The sequence below is a fragment of the Chelonoidis abingdonii genome, chromosome 15 (genome assembly GCF_003597395.2).
Source record: "Chelonoidis abingdonii isolate Lonesome George chromosome 15, CheloAbing_2.0, whole genome shotgun sequence".
In the NCBI taxonomy this organism is placed as follows: Eukaryota; Metazoa; Chordata; order Testudines; family Testudinidae; genus Chelonoidis; species Chelonoidis abingdonii.
The window spans coordinates 44,452,606-44,472,445 of NC_133783.1; positions in this window are offsets into that span (position 1 = coordinate 44,452,606).

Below are 19,840 nucleotides of genomic sequence, written 5' to 3' on the forward strand. Positions count from 1 at the left end.
CTGCTATAGTGTGGCCAGGGAGGTTGAAGTGCTCTCCTACAGGTTTTTGTATATTGCCATTCCTAATATCTGATTTGTGTCCATTTATCCTTTTCCGTAGAGACTGTCCAGTTTGGCACGGTCAGGTGCTTTTCCATTACATACAGTCAAAAAATAGCACATTCATGATTATTGCAATATATTGTAATACTGTTCGATATATTCTTAGACTGCCCACCATGCACACACAATATGCTATAGGACAAGGGTGTCCAATCTGAGCCTGAGGAGGAGCCAGAATTTACCAATGAACATTGCCAAAAAGCCACAGTAATACATCAGCAGCCCCCCATCCGCTACCAGCCTCCCACCCACCAGCATCCCCACCAATCAACACTTCCCCCACTCCCTTCCCATGCCTCCTGCCTGCCGCAATCAGTTGTTTTGCAGTTCACAGGAGGCTCTGGTGTGGAGGGGGAGGAGCAAAGGCATGGCAGCCTTGGGGGGAAGGGGAAAGGGCCATGGGGGAAGGGGTGGAGTGGTGGCAGGACCTGAGCCAGAGCAGGGGGTTGAGAAGTGAGCACCCCATAACACACTGGAAAGTTGGCATCTGTAGCTCCAGCCTCAGAGTAAGCACCTATGCAAGGAGCTGCATATTAACCTCTGAAGAGCCGCATGCGGCTCCGAAGCCTCAAGTTGGCCACCTCTGCTATAGGAGATAGATTATCGATTTCTTAGGACATACCCCTTTTTATTCTTGTGTATCTTTCCAGCCATCTTGGTGCCCCTGACAAAGAAACAAAGTAAACACTAAAAATGAGCTTTGTAATAGTTCATATAAGCAGCAAATAAAGATATCTGACTTCACAATCCAACACCCAACAGTAACAATCATGCTGCGTGTGAGAGAAACCTGTCCCCATGCCTGAGACATGGGCCTTTGTATACAAATGCATGATTTAGCTATTAAATGGCTAGGGAAGGGGAGGGAAAGATGGTACAACTAGCCTTGTTGCTCAAAAAGCAAAAAAATAGGGCCTAATCCTGCAAAGTGCCAAGCACCCATAACCCTAAGATGAGTCTGTTACAGGTCCTCCTCTGCGCTTGAACAACAAAGGATATAAGCCTGTTACAGCCGCACTTAAAGAGGGTTGGTTTTTTAGTTCAAGCTGTAGCAGCTGAAACCTTTAGTTCTGGAAATTGCTGGTTCAATCCCTGAACTGTCAACTAAGATGGTGACTTTCATGCAACCTCAACTCCCATTGAAAGAATGGGCCTTTAATGAATAGTCTGAAAACTGACAGCACTAATTCAATAGGCAGTGAGCACTTGGTATATGAAAAATGCCAAACAGAAGATGTTAGCTTTAAAATCCACTCTTTTCAGGCTACTTCTATGACCCCCTGAAAGCTCAGGTTTGTATGGAGCTCCTTGCCTCCTACACAGGTTAGAACCTCTGATATTCTCATGGCAATCCTATGGGATTCCACTGGAATTTGGCCCCCTCATGTTTTTGTGCATGCAGCTTCTCCATAGCCCCATTTTTCCATCTCTAATATTGTCACTGAGGTTAGCATTAACTCTCATCAGAGTAAGACATGACAAAAATCAGCTCTGAATGTTAGAAGGTCTGGATGGTTCAAGGGTTTGGTAATAGGATATGGAGTCCTTTTCATCTCTCCATCACTGGTGGGGATCCAAAAGATATTATGCTGTTAAATAGTGCAGGTGCAAGCAATTATTTATGTTACTTATGTATTTATTACTTGTGTTCTAGAGTCCACAATCAGGATCCAGGTACCATTGTAATAAGTCTGCATCTGTCTCACCCAAGGAGACACCAACAATGTTTACCCATGTAATAATGCTAGTCTTCACACACACTTTAGCTGCTTTGTGTGTCATTGCTACCTTCCAGGCAAAGGCAAAGATCACTCTAATGCAGTAATTAAAGTATAGGAGGGAGAAGATACTAGCTTCTCTATGCACATTTTTGGAAACCTGCTTCAGGTGAATTGCTTTCAAGCCTTCACAAAAACATCCTCCTCACAGTTGCCAAATTCAGAGACACCATGAAGGGAATGGAGACTGATCCAACCTCAGGATGGACCTCTGAAGTGGCTTCCCCATAAAAACATATGGGGGCAGCGAGGGGAAGGTTCTACAGCTGCACTCCTACTGTGCTGTATCTGTTCCATGGGCTGGGAAAGGAGAAGGGAGGTGTTTATAGCAGGAGTCTCAGGACTCATGGATTCTATTCTCTCATCTTCTACTGACTTTTTAGGTAAACTTGGATAGGTCACAGCCTCTGTGTATTGGTTCCCCACCTGTAAAATGGGGATAGTATTACTTTTCCTTCTCCAAGCAGAACCCTCACTTTCATGTTTATGTATGTCCAAACAACAGGAGGAAGGGGTAGGGGGGGAAAAGATCAACCAACCTGCCCAGAAATTACCATCAAACCTTTTTATTTTTGGCAGGGAAAGAAGAAAAAGTTATCATTGGTATTTTATTATTACTCATGGGAGCTGCTCAGATACAGTGAGTAAGAATAGAGTGTGTGTGTGTGGGGGGGGGGGCTGACAGTGATTAATGTTTTTGAAGCACTTTGAAATTTTTGGATGAAAAGATCTAAGTGCTCAATATTATTAATCATAAGCAAAGGATTTCTGTTTCCAGGACTGTCAGTCTGGCACCTTCTATGACCATTACATTAAAAAGAGACGAGAACAAGAAGAGAACTAACCTACACCCTGGTAAGATCAAAGACCGTTGCAAAGAGCTATACCCAGGCAAGGGGGTTATGAATTCCAGCAAATATCCCCTGATGTGACTCTAATGAATCAGACTCATTGGGTTTATTTATCTCTTAATATCACACATTGTCTGTGAGGTTAAACCAATACAACAATGCTTTGCATTTCTATAATACTTTTTATGAGGATCTCAAAGTGCTTTTTCAAACAGTAATTAAGCTTCTCAGCACCCCATGAAGTATTATTAACTCAGCTATTTGGCAGAAGTGGGACGAGAACCCAGGAATTCCCTTGTTTTTATCACTTTCACCCATCTGAACAATACCATGACCTCTTTTGGAACAATATTAATTAAGCAGTATGGAACAGCAAACTTTTTTCCATGTGCTCCTCTCCCTATGCATACTGTGGTTTGTTTTAAATAAGCTCAACAGTGAAGTCATTTAAGGAAATGAAGATATTTCATAGATATTTGCATGTGAATATAGGCCACCCTGCTGTTTGATTAAACTGAAATTTAAGAAAACTATAAGAATCTAGGTTCATATTCAGTACTTTACATTCACATTGCAAAGGTTGTTGTAGAAAAAATGATGATAATATCCTTGGAAGCACATGACTAATGAGAATATATATAGCACTTCAGAGACAGCTCAAATGTATAATTATTGTGAAGATTTCACAGACACATAAATATAATGATCTTCAGCTAAGCAAATTGCTAGCTACCAATGAAATAAATACTGTCCCTTCAGAATTTGAAATAATTTGGTACTGTAGGTGGTGGGAAATGATTCACCTTAGCTGTTATCTCTGGAACAGTAATATAGAAATATATCTGCCAGCACTGTTGCATTTACATTGTTCTTCATATCCTGTGGAGTTTGTCAGAAGATCTCTGGTCTCTGCTGATTTCCAACCCCTTATTTTGATAAGCCGCTGCACAGCATGACTCAACAATGGGTTGGAGCAGCTAATATTGTTTACCACAGTAGGCATCACAGCCATAATATTTTTCCAAGAAACACTGATGTGTTTAAAGGTCAGGTTGTTACTGATTTGACTGCTTAACATAAATTCATCCTTCTAGGAGTAAAATGGTGTACATGCCTTGGAATAAAGGTTCAACTGTTTGTGCACTGGATTGGTGGAATACACAAGACTTTTGCACACAAACAGCCTATTCTGGTCAGTCAAGGAGATGTAGTGCTTTACATCGTAATATAACATCCTCTGAACATATTTAGTTGCAGAAAAATAATTATTGAAAACTTTGTCACACGTACACACCAAGAACCCACACTTGGCAACAACCCCCTCCCCCCATCATCACACACACACCAGCTGCTGTTGTTCCTCCTTAGGCACCAGACTTCAAAGGTAGGATCTGTTCTGGCTGTTTGAAAGACAGCAGTCAAGGGTGCCCTAGGCTTGAAGAGGCTATCACAAAGAGGCAAAGACGACTTTGGCTACTGCTTGCTCAGTTCCTCATTCCTCCATGTGGCATGAGTTCCCTACACTGAGCCTCACCTCATTCTTAATACCCTCTAGGGCTTGCCCAGAGATTGGGACCTCCCAGAGCCGAGAAGCAGCCCCCTCTCACAGACATCAAGGGAAGGGATATGTGTGGGTAGGGGTCTGTGTTCTCTTTCCCTCCTGGATCTCGTTTCTAGGCATGTGTGTTCCTGCCACTGACAGAGTTTCCTCCAGCCTCTGAGAAATGTCCTGAGCCCATCTGAGACTTAAACTGGGCTCCTGCCTACTTTCTAGTGGCTGCTCCAACCCCTTCAGAGAACTTCCTTACCTCTTCATGCTGCCTCCTGACCTACCAACCCCCCTCTCCTGCAGCCTCCTTATGTTTTCCAGTCCTTGTCTCGTCTCAGCTTCTGCATCTCCCCCTATTCAACCAACCTGCCTTTCTGTGAATCTGCTCCCAGCCTCTGGAAAAATTGTATTTTTAACCATATTTTTTTTAATTTGTCCAGTAAAGCCTGATATGTGATAGCTGGGGTCATTGTGTCAGATGAAAAACAGACCATGAGCTAACAGGTACAATTTTAAAAAGGGACCCACAGTAGGTACAAAGAAGGCAACTGAATAGAGCTGATACATATTAATAAAGTAACTAAGCTGTGCTCATCTCCCTGATGTTTATGCCCTTTCCCTAACCCTTTGTTTGCAGGGGGGCAGGAGGGAGGTGGATTAGTCTATTTAGGTTGTACACTATTCAGAGAAGGTACAGTCTTAGATATTTGTACAGGTAGGGTTGCCAGCTGTCTGGTTTTTGACTGGAAAGTCCAGTCAAAAAGGGAACCTGGAGTGTCTGCTCAGCACTGCTGACCAAACCCTAAAAGTCCACTTACCTGCAGTAAGAAGCTTCCACCACCGGAAGGCAGGAAGAGCAGCAGCTGCTGTTGGAGCCTGAAGGAGCAGTGGAGAACCCAGGAATGGCTCCAGCGGAGAGAGGTACCAGTGGCTCCTGTCCTGCCCTAAGTGCAGACTGCCCCGCCCCACTCCCCGCCCCCTGAAGCATGGCTCTCCATCCCTCCCCCTCCTGCCCCACTCATCCCACTCCTGGAGCGCAGCTCTCCCTCCCCCTCCCTGGAGCGCAGTTCACTCTTCCCCGCCCTGCCCGTCACCCCACCCCACCCCACCCCAGAGCCTGGCTCTCCCTCTCTTGTCTTCTTCCAGTTACTCACCCCTGGCTGGCTCTCTCCAGCATCCTCTCCCAGTCACCCCTCCACCCCTGGAGCCCTGCTCAGCTGGCAGGGGGAGGGTGGTGGAGAGAGCAGCAAGTGATGACAATGGAGGCAGGGCCTTGAGGAAAGAGACAGAGCACGGGACAGGTGAGGTTCTGTCGCTTAGCGTCTGGTTTTCACAAATGAGAAAGTTGACCACCCTATGTACAGGGTCTAGCACAATGGGGTCTCTGTCTTGGACTGAGGCCCTAGCACAATGTAAGTAATAACAAAATGGAAAGAATATTTTTAAAATCTAAATTTACTTTTCATCACTGAGGCTGTCTAACTTTTGCATTTGCCTGTACATAATCTGTGGACTAATCAGTTTAACTTTTGTTTTGAGTTAGGGCTTATTGACAGTGCAGCAATTCTTACCAAAGCAGTGTAAATTGTAGAGTGGTCTATAGCATAGTACTAATTGCCCCATACAGACCCTGATGATGCACTTCAAATGGTACCTAGTGCACACTGATTTGAAATGTGCTCTAGCAACCTTTTAGAACACATAAGCAGAGGCTACATGGGTCAGATAGAGTGCAACGTTTTAGAGAACACTCTAATTTATACCCCCCATTGACACACTATGTAGACAAGGCCTTAGTTTCACTTTCTGGTTTTCATCTAGTAGCATACTGCTGCAATGGTTGGGCTGCAAATACCCCAGGCAAGTGTTTAAATCCAAACCTTTACTTTGTTTTCGTTAAAACTTTTAAAATTAAAAATCTAGAAGACAGTTACAAAATTTGGATAAATAAAATTTTAATGCAAGAACTCCAGTTCTGGCACCACAGCTCAGGTCAATCCTTTGATCTTGTTTTCAGGGGCATATGTTAATACCTTGATCATCTTGGCATTTGCTTTAGGAACAGATGGAGAAAGCAGTCCATAATGTTCCTGCTGGCCTAAAAGCAGAATGAGTGTCTACTAGAGTCATGAGTAGCTTGCTGGCTGTCTTCAGTAGCACATGACTGGTAGCTGACTAGCTTTGCTTTCACAAGAAAGATGCTGCATTAGTTTGAAGAATTTGTTCATCTGTATTAAGTTTTACTAAAAGTACCATGTAGGTACATAAAGAGAACAAAAATGAAATAGTGAATGTCATGAATAAAACGCTTGCACTAGAATTTGAATATCAAGCACACCCTTGAGCCTGTTCTAGGTTCAGAAAAGCTTTTGGAATTTTTGTGATAGACCCATCTAGAAACTTTACAGAAAAAGGATGTATACTTAAAAAACCAAAAAACCCACCATGCTGCAGTTTGGTTTGGTGTTTTAACTGAGTATTATAGATATTCTCACATCAAGGAACTTAGCTTGAATCCTGGAATTATTTCAAATACTATAGTGTGATAGTAACAAAAGAAATCCCCTCAAGGATGTCGTTCCTAGTTATTCTTTCTGCCAGGTTGCCTTCATTTCTCACTCTCAGCATGGCAGGTCAGAAAGCTGATGGTATTTTCCTTAGGCTTCGACTAGGTTTCTCAGAGGAAAGAGTATTTCATGAAAGATAAACAAAACCAAACACCTCCCCCCACACTTGTATAAGACCAGGGAGGGGGCCACTATCGCAGAAGCAGCACCAATCTAAAATGAGGATTTTCATTCCTAGTGCACATGATAGCTTCTTCCAAACCAAAGCTCCTATCCTGGCTTTATGAGTATTCCTTCTCACATTGCTATCTGCTAACTGCCTTCATAGAAAGGCATCTTTCTGACTTCTTGATAAGTTACCAGTTATCTGTTAAATTTGAGCAGTGGTGAGGGTGACAGCCACTTGTTAGATTAATTCTAAATACTGAGTACAGTACTGACAAAAAACGGATCTTTCTACAGATTTCTAGCAAAGATTTACATTGGGTTGTTATCTTAAACCTATAATCTTACAGATATTTCTGTAAACCAGAACTCTAAAAAATGAAACAAATATCAGTTCATGTAGTTAGGAATAGTTTCAAGTCTTTTCATTCAGAACACTGGGGATGGGAATGGGGTTGGAGTTGGGGCTGGGGGCAGGGGCAGGACACTTCTCTTAAAAATTTGAGCAGAGAGAAATTCTAGATTTTTTTTAAATTAGAAAAAGACTTGCCAGATTGGAAAGTTTGAAATATTCATTTGAATAAAAGGTAGATAATTCTATTTTCTTTTCTATTCTGTAGAGATGCTTATACTGCCCTCATCGCTGTATCTGAGCATTTTCCAGTAGTGCATTAAGTGATGCGATTAACATCTGAACATGTATGTGGGGGGAAAACTGATGGGAAAACTCAAGACTTGCAGGTGCAAGGTGGACTGGAGAACTCTAAGGGGAGGCTGCTGGCTGAGAAAAGTGGTCACTGGAAACATGCGACTACAAGAACCAGGCTGAGGGGGAAAAAAGATCAGCTAGTGAAGGAGAAATAGAGTTGAGGAACATGTTTGCTGAGTTGGAAAATGAAGGGGCACAACAGGCAGTAACAGAAGGTAGGAAAGCAAGAATGGGATAAGAACAAAGGTTCTCTCATGGATCGGTAACTGGTTAAGAGATAGGAAACAAAGAGTAGGAATAAATGATCCATTTTCAGAATGGAGAAAGGTAAATAGTGGTGTCCCCCAGGGGTCTGAACTGGATCCAGTCCTATTCAACATATTCATAAATGATCTGGAAAAAAGGGTAAACAGTGAGATGGCAACATTTCCAAATGATACAAAACAACTCAAGATAGTTAATTGCAAGTAGACTGTGAAGAACTACAAAAGGATCTCTCAAAACTGGGTAACTGGACAACAAAATGGCAGATGAAATTCAATGTTGATAAATGCAAAGTAATGCACATTAGAAAACATAATCCCAACTATACATATAAAATCATGGAGGCTAAATTAGCTGTTACCACTCAAGAGAGATCTTAGATCATTGTGGATAGTTCTCTGAAAACCTCCACTCAATGTGCAGTGACAGTCAAAAAAGCGAGCAGAATGTTGGGAATCATTAAGAAAGGGATAGATAATAAGACAGAATATCATATTGCCTCTATATAAATCCATGGTATGCCCACTTCTTGAATACGACGTGCAGATGTGGTCACCCCATCTCAAAAAACAATATACTGGAATTGGATAAGGTTCAGAAAAGGGCAACAAAAATTATCAGAGATATGGAACAGATGAGAGGAGAGGTTAACAAGACTGGGACTTTTCATCTTGGAAAAGAGACAGCTAAGGGGGGATATGATAGAGGTCTATAAAATCATGACTGGTATGGAGAAAGTAAATGAGGAAGTATTATTTACTCCTTCTCATAACACAAGAACTAGGGGTTACCAAACAAAAAGAATAGGCAGCAGGTTTAAAAACAAACAGAAGGAAGTATTTCCCCCCCCCACACACACACACAATGTTCTGTCAACCTGTGCAACTCCTTGCAGAGGAATTTGTGAAGGCCAAGACTATAACAGCATTCAAAAAAAAAAAAAACCTAAATAAATTCATGGAGGATAGGTCCATCAATGACTATTAGCCAGGATGGACAGGGATGGTGTTCCTAGCCTTTGTTTTCCAGAAGCTCGAATAGGTGACAGGGGATGGATCACTTGATCATTATCTGCTCTGTTCATTCCCTCTGGGGCACCTGGCAATGGCCACTGTCAGAAGACAGGATATTGGGCTAGATGGACCTTTGGTCTGACCCAGTATGGCCATTCTTATGTTAAGAATGGCTAGTCCTACAAGAAGGAAAGTATCAATAAAGATAGCCAGAGTTTGGAGCCCTAGGAGGATACAGGATGACTCGCAGAAGATTGCAAGGAAGAACAAAAAAGACAAAATGACTTGCAACCCAAAAGAACAGAAGGAGGAAGGCTGGAGAATTGCACCAACACTAGGATGAGGCAGGTCTATGTGACTGGGGACTCTCTACTAAGAAGAACAGATAGGCCTGTCACCAAAGCTGAGCCAGTCAACAGAAGGATGTGCTGTCTACTGGGAACAAAGATACAGAATGTGGACCTAAGGCTGAAGAGGATCCTGATGGGAGCAGAAAAGAATCCACTGATTGTCCTTCATGGGAGAAGGACTGACACAGCTAGATTCTCACTGGAACACATCAAGGGAGACTATGCCAGGCTGGGGTAAATGCTTAAGGAAATGGAGGCTCAGATGATCTTCAGCGAGATTCTACCTTTCCCTGGAGGAGAAGAATGAAGGCGAGACATGATGATCAACAGATGGCTCAGGCAATGGTGCTATAAGGAGGGCTTTGGGATGTTTGACCACTGGGACGCATTCATGGACAGAGGGCTGTTCTTATGGCATGGACTCCACCTGAATAGGGAGGAAAATAGACTTCTGGGATGGAGGGTGGCACAACTTATTAAAATAGCTTTAAACTAGGCATAAACTACTAAGATGTCTGTACCCCCATGCAAGGATCCTGGGTAAGAAAATGGAGGCACTAAAACTACTGGTGGAGGAAGTGAAATCAGATATTATAGGGATAACAGAAACATGGTGGAATAGTCGTCATGACTGGAGCACAGATATTTAAGAGTATATTTTGCTCTTACCTGAACTACACAAAGAAAGGTGGTGGAGTAGCACTGTATATTAATAAGGTAGACTGTACAGAAATTAGAAGTGATGGATAAAACAGAATCTGCTTGGGTGCAAAAGCACTTTGGGGAAGAACGATAACAGAGGCTCCACGGGGACAGGGCTAGGGGTCTGCTACAGCTCCCTGGAATCCTATGTGGATATGGATAGAGACCTAATATTTTTAATTAAACAAACAATACTGGGAACTGGGAAATTAGTCTCCCATAATCACATAGATAGAAGCACTTGTCCTGCAAATAATAGTAAGGCCCAGATATTACTGGATGTGACAGGATTTCATCACCAAACCAACAAGAGGTGATGTCATTTTACATTTAGTATTGGTAAGCAGCAAGGACCTCATAGAAGAGCTGCTTGTAGAGGACACCTTGATTTGAGTGATCACGAGCTAGTTCAGTTTAAATTAAATGGAAGGAAAACAAAAATAGGTCTGCAACTAGGGTCCTTGTTTTCAAAAGAGCAAACTTGACAAAAAAATTGAGTTAGGAAGGAAAGTGTATTGTACTGAAGAACTCAAAGAGCTGAATGTGGTGGTGGCTTGAAATTAGCATCTGCAACTTTGATTTAAAGTATCTGAAGCATGCCTTCCCAGCGGGGAAATCACAGGGAAGGGTTGCAGAGCAAACTGGATGAGCAAGTCATCTCAGACAACTTGTTAAGAGAAAGCAGAAAGCCTATAAGGAATGGGAAGGATCAGCAATGAAATCTACCTCTTGGAAGTCAGAAAGCATATGAGAAGAGTGAGAACTGCTAAAAGCCAAGTAGAACTGGAACTTGTGAAGGGAATTAAAACCAACAGCTGAAAGGTTTTATAGCCATATAAGTAAAAAGAAAATCAGGAAAGAAGAATTGAGACCACTAAGCACCGAGGATAGGATGGAGATTAAAGATAGTCTAGGCATGTGCCTAAATAAATACTTTACCTTGGTTTTTAATGAGTAATGAGGAGCTTAGGGGTAGTGGTAGGGTGGCTAATGGAAATGAGGATATGGAAGTTGAAGTTTCCATGTCTGAGGTGGAACTCAAACACAAAAGCCCTTGATCATGCCAGACCAACCTGATCTCCTTCTTTGAGAAGATAAGAGATTTTGTAGACAAAAAAAATGCAGTAGATCTAATCTACCTGGATTTCAGTAAGGCATTTCATACAGTTCCACATGGGAAATTAGTTCTATTTGAGAACATGGGGATTAAAATGGGAACTGAAAGGTGGATAAGGAACTGGATAAAGGGGATACTACAACAGGTCATACTGAAAGGTGGACTGTTAGGGCTGGAGGGAGGAGGTTACTAGTGCAGTTCCTCAGGATTCAGTCTTGGGACCAATCTTATTTAATAATTTTATTCATGACCTCAGCACAAAAAGTGGGAATGTGCTAATAAACTTGGTAGACGACAAAGTTGGGCAGTATTGCCAATATGGATGGGGACTTGAATATCATACAAGAAGATCTGGAGGATTTTGAAAACTGGCGTAATAGAAATGGGATGAAATTTAATATTGCAGAGTGCAAGGTCATGAATTTAGGGACTAACAACAAAATTTTTTGCCATAAACTGGGGACGTATCAGTTGGAAGTGACAGAGGAGGAGAAAAACATAGGTGTATGGGTTGATGACAGTATGACTACGAGCCACCAATGTGAGGAGGCTGTGAAAAGGCTAATGCAATCCTAGAATGCAGCAGGAGATGTATTTCCAATAGAGATAGGGAAGTGTTATTGCCGCTCTGAAAGGCACTGGTGATACCTCATCTGGAATACTATGTGCAGTTCTGGTCTCCCATGTTTAAGACAGATAATTCAAAATGGAACGAGTACAGAGAATGATTACTATGTTGATCAGAGGAATGGAAAACATACCTTAGCAGAAGAGACTCAAGGACCTTGGCTCACAGGCGCTGACTTCCCATTATGCCCTGGCGCTGCTCCAGGCCCTGCTCCATTCCATCCCTTTCCTCAAGGCTAGACCCTACCCCGCCCCCACCCCATCTCTTCCCACCCCACTCCATCCCTGCCCACCTCTTCATGCCCTATTCTGCCCCCTCCCCCCAGTGTGCCATGTCCTTGCTTTTTCTCCCCCACACCTCCCAAGCCTCCTGCATGCCACGAAACAGCTGATTGAAGTGGGCAGGAGGCACGGGGAAGGAGGGAGGAGGTGCTGATTGGCTGGGCTTGCTGGCAGGCAGGAGGCGCTGCAGGGAGGGGGAGGTGCTGATAGGGGAGCTGATGTTGCTGAGTTTACTTAGCCAGATTTCTGGTGACACTTTTTAAAAAGGTCATAAGTCAGTCACTTGTCAGTGTACTTTGATTAGCTTGCTTGAAGAATCTTCATTGCCCAATCAGAGCAGAATAGCAGATTTTTCCCTCTACTGGCAAAGAGTAAGAGGTTATTCAAGCCAAACAAGGATTCTTCAGAAAATGGAAATCCAGCCCAAATTGAGCCAGTAGAATAAAACTAGGGCAGCCAGAAATAAGAGGGAACTTAAAGATCAAATCAAAAACAGAAAAAAGAAATTCTTTCAAGTATACCAAAAGCAGAAAGACTAGGAGTCTTCGAATCTGCTGGATTACCAGAGAGCTAATGGAACAGTTAAGAAAGATAAGAATGTGTCAGAGAAGCTAAATGGTTTCTTTCCATCAATTTTCACCTTAAAGGATGTTGGGAAGATGCTGAATAAGAATAGTTCTGAGGTAATTGATCAACGTGAGGCAGCAACAGATATTGAGATACAAAGAGAGGAAAGGCTGGAACTGAAACTAAAGAACAAGTCACCTAGACTGAAGGGTATTTTAAAATGAAATGGCTGAGCTGCTACCAAAAATATGCAACCTTTCATTAAAATTAGCTAGTATGCCAAAGTATGGGAGGGTAGCAAATGTATCTATCTTTAAATAAGGCACGGGAGGTGATCCAGAGTGTTACTTTGGTACCAGGATAATTATTTGAAATGATAATTATGGTTGGTCCAAAATTTTCCATAAAAATTGAGTTGAATGGAAAATTGGGTTATTAAACAGAAACATTACAGTTTTTTGGTGGGAAAAAAACAGTTTTCCATAGAAAACACTGGTTCTCTCAAAAATAAAAAAGACACAGCTCTGAAAAAATAATTCTCTTTTTCAGCTGAAAGTGTTCAGTTTTTTGAAGAAAGATTTCCACAGACAGATCCCCTTTTCCATCCAGCTCTAGTGATAATAAAATTACAGAACACCTGTATCAAGTTCATATAATGTTGGGGCAAACCAGTATAGCCTCTTTAAAGGAAGATCATGCCTCTCTAGTTCACTAGAATTCTTTTGGATACCAGAGAACCAGTTGATATAGTTTATTTGGACTTTTCCAAAGCATTTGACAGACGATTAAGTAAGCTAAAATTGTCATGGGTGAGAAGCAAAGCTCTCTCATGGATTAGAAACTGGTTAAGAGATAGAAAACATCTCAGAAAAGGGGTCAATTTTTGGCACACCAAGTCTCACTATATTTATTTAGGATCTAACAAAGGGGCAAGGATAGTGGAACCAAGATTCACGGGATCAGGGCCTAACACCCCCACAACAGAAATATCAGGGGAGTAGATCTATGCATGTGCAGAGGGTGGAGATGAGAACAGGATCCAAAGGAGAGTCTAGAGTGGCTGCTGCAGGCCACAACAATGGGACTGCTGCTTGGAAGCCGGTAGGATTCCCTTGCCTCACCCAGTCCCACCTTTAAGCCTACCCTGGGTCCTGAGGGACAGGGCACTTACACCTGAGGGACATAAAGGCACAAGATGCCTGCTGCCCATGGCACTAGCACTGGGCAACGCCACCAAGGAACTGCTGTGGGAACTACTATTGGGATGCCCCTTACCAGCCTACAGCTGGTTGCTGTCCACCTCATTCTACCACTCCCATTCCCAGGAAGTTTCCACCCCTCACTGCCTTTGCCCCGCCCTGCAAACAAATGAACAATGAGGTGGCAAAGTTTGCTGATGACACCAGGTTACAAAGCAAGTCAAGACTCGAGAAGATGTGGGAACTTCCAAGGGACCCAGGGTAGTTGGGTGTGTAGCCACCATGATGGCAGATGAAATTCAGCATTTACAAAAACACATTAGTGAATATTGAAAGGAATCATCTGAACTACTCAGACACATTGACAGGTTCTAAATTATGTACAGCCCTTCAGGACAAAGATCTGGGGTCACTGTGAGAATCTGAATGGAAAACTTCTGCTCAATGTGCACAAGCAGTCAAAGGTAAAGAAAATGTTAGGCTGTATAAAGAATTGCATAGAAAAATACTAAAAATGTTATATAGCCATTATAGAAATTCCATGTATAGCATCACCTGAATTGCTTTGCTCGATTCTGATCACCCTGCTTCAAAGAAGCTGTAGCAGAAATAGAACAGATAAATTATTAGACCTATGGGAAGGTTCTACAGTAATTGGAGTAACAAAAAACAAACAAATAAAATCAAGTTAACCAGAAACATTGAAATAACTTAAATAAAAAGTTGTAAATTGAATAAGGGAATCAATCTTCATAATGAGATTTTCTTGTTTATATATTTAAACCTCTTCAGTTTGAGTCTTTAATATTTTGCAAGTTGGTTATGTGCTGAGGTATTTGTGAGAGGAAATAAACTGCTGCAAATTTCCCCCCTTTAAATACTCTGTCTGCCATTTCTAATTTAACTGAAAGATAGAAGGTGTCCCTTAGAAGCTTAATGTTATTAAGATCAGCAGGAAGATGTCTGACATGGTTTGCCATTTTTCTTAAGAAATAATTAGACCGCCTAGTGGAATAAGCCTCAGTGGAATACAGGTAGATCTGTTTCATAACCCTTAAGTCTTGAGTCTTAATTTTACAGTAGCAGTCATTTTTGCACTTCAGCCCATTTTGCTATATATTGACATTACTAAACTGTCTCATATTCTCAATGAGAGTGGCCATTTTCCTGCAAATTTACTTCTTAGCACCCAAAAGATGGATTAGCCCGACTCCTATTTCAGTAGGAACTTAGTCCTTTGGTGACAGGAACGGTGTCCAAATTAATTCAGGTAATTTCTTCAGAGTGTGGGTAGAAGGGGCAATTGTGGCTACATTTTGAAAAAGGGGCACATACACATGTAAGACAGGCTTGCTGCTATCTTGCACACAAGTTAAAGTTTTCAATGGGCTGTGCTTATGCAGCTATATAAGAACAGGGAAATAAAACGGGTGGGCCTGGGGACATGGGCAGCTGTTTAAGAGCCCAGTTCTGTTGCCTTTGAAATCAGTGGTAAAATTCTAGGTACTTCAATGGGAGCAGGATTGGTCCCTAGAAGGATGCAAGTGCATTTTCAACAGTTATGTCCCCTCATGTAATCTGTGTGATTGTAGGTGTAAATAATTAGAATTGATTTTTGTCTCTCCTACTATATATCCATATACACACACAAGTCCTGTAATTAATATTTAGTCCAGTATCAGTGCAAGGATTGTAAATGCCCTGCTTGAGTTGTGAGGTTTGAATATGTTGGGGGACTTTGCCCCTGTACAGATGGTAAATCTGAGGCAAAGAACTTAAGTGACTTATCCAAGGTGAAGCAATGAGTCCAGGGAAGAGCTGAGAATACAGCCCAAGTCTTCTGAATCACACTGTTATGCCCTAGCCACTAGACCTCTTTCCATCTGATGATCTCATGACGTCTTACAAATATTAAGACCTTACTCCTTTTGAGGAAAATAAGTATTATCTCCACTTTACAGAGGGGAAAAACTGAGGAACAAGGAGTCTAATGGCCCAAGTTTCAGTGCTGCTAACCACTGAAAGGTCACAGTATCTTCAACAGGAGCTGCAGATGCTCAGTGCTTCTGAAAAAAAGATCAAATTAGGTGTCCTGCTTCAGTTCACATGAAGTCTGTGGCAGAACTAGGAACAGAACCCCCAACACTCCTGTGCACAGGTGCTAGAACTAGAGGTGCTGAGGCAGGGGTGAAAGTAGAAATAGGGACTTACCAGTACGGGGCTGGGTTGGGGCCGGCTCTGGCCCCCAGAAGAGGCAGGGCCTTGGGTGGAAGGGTGGGGTATGGGGGTGGGGGTCAGAGCCACCCCTGGCTGCCCTGTACCGGTAAGTGCCTTCCCCCTCCCATGCCAGGGTAGCAGTGGCAGCCGGGGGCTCCGGCAGCAGGTTAAAAGGCCCAGGGCTCATCCACTGCTACCGCCCTGGGCCCTTTAAACTGCTGCCAGAGTCCCTGGCTCCCGCTGCTACCCCAGGGCTCTGGGGGCTATTTAAAGGGCCCAGGGCAGTAGCGGCAGCGGGAACCCCAGCCCTTTAAATAACTCCCGGAGCCCCAGTGCCGCTATCCTAGGGCTCCAGCAGCAGGGCTCTGGTGGCAATTTAAAGGGCCTGGGGCTCTAGCTACTGCTGGGAGCCCCAGACCCTTTAAATTGCCGCCTGGGGACAGGGTCGGCTCCAGGGTTTTTGCCGCCCCAAGCGCTGGTGGGGGAGGGGGGATCCATAACTGCGATCAGCGGCAGCTCCACCTCACCGCTTTCTTCTTTGGTGGCAATTCAGCAGCAAGTCCTTCCCTCCGAGAGGGACCGAGGGACCTGCCGCTGAATTGCCGCCAAAGAGCCTGATGTGCCACCCCTTCCCCTTGGCTGCCCCAAGCACCTGCTTGCTGAGCTGGTGCCTGGAGCCAGCCCTGCCTGGGGAAGCCGTACTGGGACGTACAGGCTTACTTTCACCTCTGTGCTGGGGGTGCAGCAGCACTCCCTGACTCCAAGTGGTTTCTACCTTTTATAGGGTTTACAGTTTTGTTCAATGGCTTTCAGCACCCCCACTCTACAAATTGTTCCAGCACCACTGCTTCTGTGCTTTAAGCTCAGAACTATCCTCCTTCCCCTAGCCTGCCTCCGTTTGCCTCTAGGGAAAGAAGAATGCAATTCTCTATTTTCCTTACTGGCAGTTTGGAGGGCTGAGGAGTCATCAGTTTGTTTAGCCAGTGCTCCCTCTGCAGCCTCATCTGACGCTACACAGAGAGGAAAGGGGCTCCTTTCTGTTGCATGGACTTCCTGAGAGCCACAGGTTGCATATCTGTGATCTCAGTGCACAACATTCGACTGAAAAAACATGTGCTGAAAGTTTTAAGTTTACAAAGGAAACTCAATGTAATAAAAATATTTCAGTGAGCTCTCCAGTAGATGGTGCTGCTGTAAACTTTTGCATGACTCAATATGCAAATCAACCCTGGATAGGGAAGGGAGGGCTGTCCATAGAAATTTGTGTATCGGCTAAAAACATGAGTCCTTGCTTACCAAATGTGACCCAAAGGGGCTTTCACATTTTGGGATATTCCAGAACAATTTTTCCTACTTGTTAAGGAACATGGCAGAGTAATTTGGGCACCTTCAGCATAACCATGTAGGCTACTAGGTGGGGATAGGACAACGCAATAAAACTGATCTAGCTAATGGCCCAGCCATGCCTCTGGCACTTATTTCCAAGAAAGCTCAGAATGAACATGAACCTTGATTCCTTCAGAGTGAAATGGAAGACCTACTTCATTGACCATCAAAACCCACCAGATCAATACAAATAATCCCCCTAGACTGGGCATTAGAGAGAGAAACAGAACTGTGTGAGCTCCCTTTAATGAATTTGTAAAGGTGCTCAGATACCATGGTGATTAGCACAGTATAAAAGCCTAGAGAGCTAGGAAGATATCTATTCTTATAATAGTCCTTTGTAATCTCTAAGTTTAGTTACTGACATCTGTTGTGTGATTAGACTAAGAAAAAGAAACAGGTATAATGGATCTAGAAAGTCAAGTTCTTTCCTGAATGCTTTTCCTTTCAATATTGTAATAAGCTGTACATTGGCCGCCTGAGTAATGGGGAAGTATGCAAGTTTTTATAACGTCCCATTTGAAGAATTACACTTGACTATCTGACGAAATGGGTATTCACCCACGAAAGCTCATGCTCCAAAACGTCTGTTAGTCTATAAGGTGCCACAGGATTCTTTGCTGCTTTTACTTGACTATAAATAGACAAATCTTTTCCAATGTAGTCAATAGGAATTTTAACCTAGACCCATGGGGAGTACAAGGCCACTCCTAGAGGCCTCTCATGTAGATAGGGTTTGGAGCCACAAGTGTAGAGAGCACTGAAACTGAAGTGAAAAGCAAGTTTATGCAGATTAAAAAATCCTCTGCATCAGGCGGAAGCCATCTTGGGAGAGGAAGTTATCACTACAATCGTATTCTAAACAAACCTTGCTGGTTACCCATCATGCATCACTAAACAAACCTCCTCCCAGGAACTGCAGTACACTGGAGGGGTCCACTGAGGCCAGATTAATCAAATCCACTAGCAAGGCAATTAGCTCAATATTAGTTTGCATCCTTTCCTCTCTAATTTAAACAGAGGTAGTTTATTGGGCTGCTTTGATTAACATTTTGTATCGATGGATATACTTAAGCAATGACTTCCACTTTAATTCCAAGAAAGCAGCTAGACTGGGGTGGGCAAACTATGGCCTGCAGGCTGGAACTGGCCCAGAAGCCGTTTTAAACTGGCCTATGAGCTCCTGCTGGGAAGCCAGGTCAGGGGCTGCACAATGCAGCTTGATTCCCCTTCGGTGCTCCAGCCGGGGCACTGGGACAGGGACCACACCATCCAACTAGGCCCCGCTTTGGCACTCCAGCCGGGGTGCCAGGTTGGGGGCTGCACCACACAGCTCGGCCCCGCTCTGGCATGCCAGCTGGGGCACTGGGTTGAGGACCACACCAAGCGGCTCCCAGAAGCTGAGGCATGGCCCCGCTCTGAGAGCCAGGGGCCGCTCCATGTGTAGGAGCCGGAAAAGGGACATGCCACTGCTTCCGGGAGCCACTTGAGGTAAGCGCTGCTTGGAGCCTGCACCTCTGAACCTCTCCCCATGCCCCAACTTGCTCCAGCGCTGATCCCCCTCCAGCTCTCCAAACCCCTCAATCCCAGCACGGAGCACCCTCCCAGCCTCACCCCAGAGCCTGCACCCCCAGCCAGAATCCTGCCCGCACCTCAGCCCTGATCCCCCTCCGAATCCCTCGATCTCAGCCCAGAGCACCCTCCTATATCCCAAACTCCTCATCCCTAGCCCCATCCCAGAGCCCACACCCCCAACCAGAGCCCTTACGCCCTCTTGCACCCCAGCCCCAATTTTGGGAGCATTAATGGCCCGCTATACAATTTCTATTCCCCAGTGGGGCTCTCAGGCCAAACAGTTTACTCACCCCTGAGTTGGACTCACTCTGTTGTGAACTTAGAATGCATTCCCTGGCCTAAAACTCCTCTGTCTTGGGGTACGTCTACACTGCATGATTATTTCGAATTAGCTTAAACCGATATTACAAAACAGATCTAATAAAATCGGTTTAGCGCGTCCACAGTGGGATCCGAACGATTGTTTGCATCCATGGTCCAAAGCTACCATCGATTTCAGGAAGCGGTTGCACTGTGGGTAGTCTGTTCCTCAGCTTATCGCCATAGTTCCCACTTCCGTGTTGAGAGCACAGTTGCCTGATGGGGCAGAAACACTGCCCCAGGTGGTGCTGGTTTACAGCCTCACCCCTCCCTTTGTGAGGCAGCAGACAAACCCTTTTGGCGCCTTCGCGGAGTGCATTGGGAGCAAACGCCATAGCACAGCAATCTTTTCCCTTTTTTTTTTTCACGTGGTGGTGGGCGAAATAAACTGAGGAGCTGTTCCTGAACCACGCCAGACACTGTGTTTAACCTACAGACATTGGGAGGCTCAGCCAAGAAT